Raw genomic sequence first — 2,460 nt, 5'->3', positions numbered from 1 at the left:
CTCTGGTATACAAAATAATTCGTATTTTGGTATACAAATGAAGTCAACACTTTTGGATGTTTGAGAGAATGAAGTATTAAACATACATTTTAAAAATCTCATGTATTCCATTAAATTTGACATATTTGTTTCATTTTCTAATGTGAAATAACAAGCTCGAACAATTTTACCCGCAATATGATTCTTGTCTATCGAAGTGGCGGAATCCGGAACATCGTCCCAATACTCCATCAGTATCAGACATTTATAAAATTGATGGTTATGTTCCGGATGACAAATAACTTTGCAGCCGGACAAAGAATGTTTATGTTTACTTTGTAATCCAATTTGATACTCTCCTTGTTCATTTTTAAGCGAAAACAGACAGAATTCAGGAACTCGTTGCTCTGCGGTCGTTGAAACTGCATTATTTGATGAGTTTTCACAATCACATATTGTTCCTTTATTTAATAAGTTTTCATTATCACTAAATGTTCCACTTCTTAATATGTCTTCGCTATCACTTAATGTTCTATCTTCTATTGTGGTTTCAATATGTATCCCAAGTCTACAATATAACTCAACGAGAAAATTTAATTCTTCTTCCATATTCTTAATTTTCAAATTGTTTGTGTTTGTTGTATCGAAGATAGACGAACATTTAAAATTGGAAGTCTACGAGTCATTGAACTCAACGAATTTTGCAAATAAAAGCATTGTTTGTTTAAATGCAGTGAAGGTAAATATTGGAATGGCAAGGATGCACTTTAAATACACTTTCCTTTTATTTAAATCCTTTCATATTTTTCTTACCTAAAGTGTCAATACATACAGGCAGACGAGAGAACAGCCAGTGTCGATTCACGGAAAAATAAAACTGTACGATTCAGATATAAAAATAAATGGAGAAATTTAATTTTGTAAGCAATAACAGTTCTTGTGAGCTTGAGATAAAAGATACCACAGAGTGTGATAAATCTGTTTCATACTTGGATATTTTACTTAAAAGAGACGTTAATGGTAAAATAACTACCAAGCTATACTATAAAAGTGTTGACATTAACTTTTTTATCGTCGACTTCCCTACTGCATACAGATTATTTATCTCAGTTGATTCGATTCGCTAGAGCATGCTCTACGTATGAACAATTTTTAAAACGAGGTAAATTATTGACAAGCAAATTGATGAAACAAGAATATCAAAAGTCTCGTTTAAAAACATCATTTTGTAAGTTCTATGGTCGATACAATGGCCTTGTCAGCAAATACAATTTATCATTGAGTCAAATGCTGACTGACGTTTTTCATACTAATTGTTAGTCCATTACTTATACATTGAATTAACGATGTATTTTTCGTTATTTCCCGATCATGACAAGGTGCGCACGGCGGGTGTGACCAGTCACCAAGGGGATCTTTACTTCTCCATGCATGTAGTTGCAGATCTGTAGCGTTATGGTTTTATATATTTGTCTTTGACCATAACGCTACAGATCCCGTAATGCAAAAAAGGTGCAATTTACGATGCAATATTTTTGTGAACTTTTTGGGAGAATTTCGCTTTCTTGTTTGTGACATACTTTCTCTTTCTTGTTTGTGACACAATATTAAAATCAAAACACAGTTCACAGATCAACAGCATTTGCTAGATTGAAAAAGCAGCTTATAAAGCTAAACAGTTGCTGTTTTTGCAATGGAAGTACCATGATAAGAATATACAGTACTCTCCTGTCCCCTTTTATAACATTCAGTTTGGATTTTTTTAAAAAAAATATTGAAAATTACATAATGAATCAAATCATGTGTTTCTTCTAAGATACCTGTACCATACAGAGAAAGATTTATAAAGTAAAGAGTATAAAGCGAAGTTTTTACAACTAAACTACACTATAAGGCAAGACTGCACAATAAACGTGCCGAAAAAACAAAGGTTGTATCTATCGTTTCTTTGTTCTCGTGTATGTCAAGGTCAAGCAACATTTATTTTTATCTCAAACTTGTAAACATGCAACATTCAACTGGACCATGCACAGGTGAGAAATATATTCTTACAACTCTTTAAAAAGATTGTATCAAAATCCTTGATCTACATCGTTCTAAGGAACTTAAGACCATGGTTACATAGGTTACTTATTAATCTTTTCTGGAAGAAGAAGGATGAATTTCAGCAAAATTTTCGTGCTGGAGTATACTGAAATTCTTTTTACTTACATTTTTCTCTATAAAAATAGTGTTTTTAGGTTCTGAAACCTGTTATTTTCTGAAGCCTAATACTTTCAGGATTTACCAAAATCGACACAGGTTATGAAAAAAATCTACTTTTGTTTACCCACTTGTGTGTCACGGTGTATCTTTATGAAAAAAAGCTGAGCAAATAGTTATCGCTCATTTAAACTGTTAAAGCCACCAATATCCATTCCATCTATTTTGCATAAGTACATCGAAATTTTGATTTAAAAAAACTAAAGTAAATAGTTGTAG

Source organism: Saccostrea cucullata, unplaced genomic scaffold (assembly GCF_032062105.1).
Source record: "Saccostrea cucullata isolate Sc308-1 unplaced genomic scaffold, CSIRO_AGI_Scuc_v1 ctg16002, whole genome shotgun sequence".
NCBI lineage: Eukaryota > Metazoa > Mollusca > Bivalvia > Ostreida > Ostreidae > Saccostrea > Saccostrea cuccullata.
Note: the sequence above shows the minus strand (reverse complement) of the source record.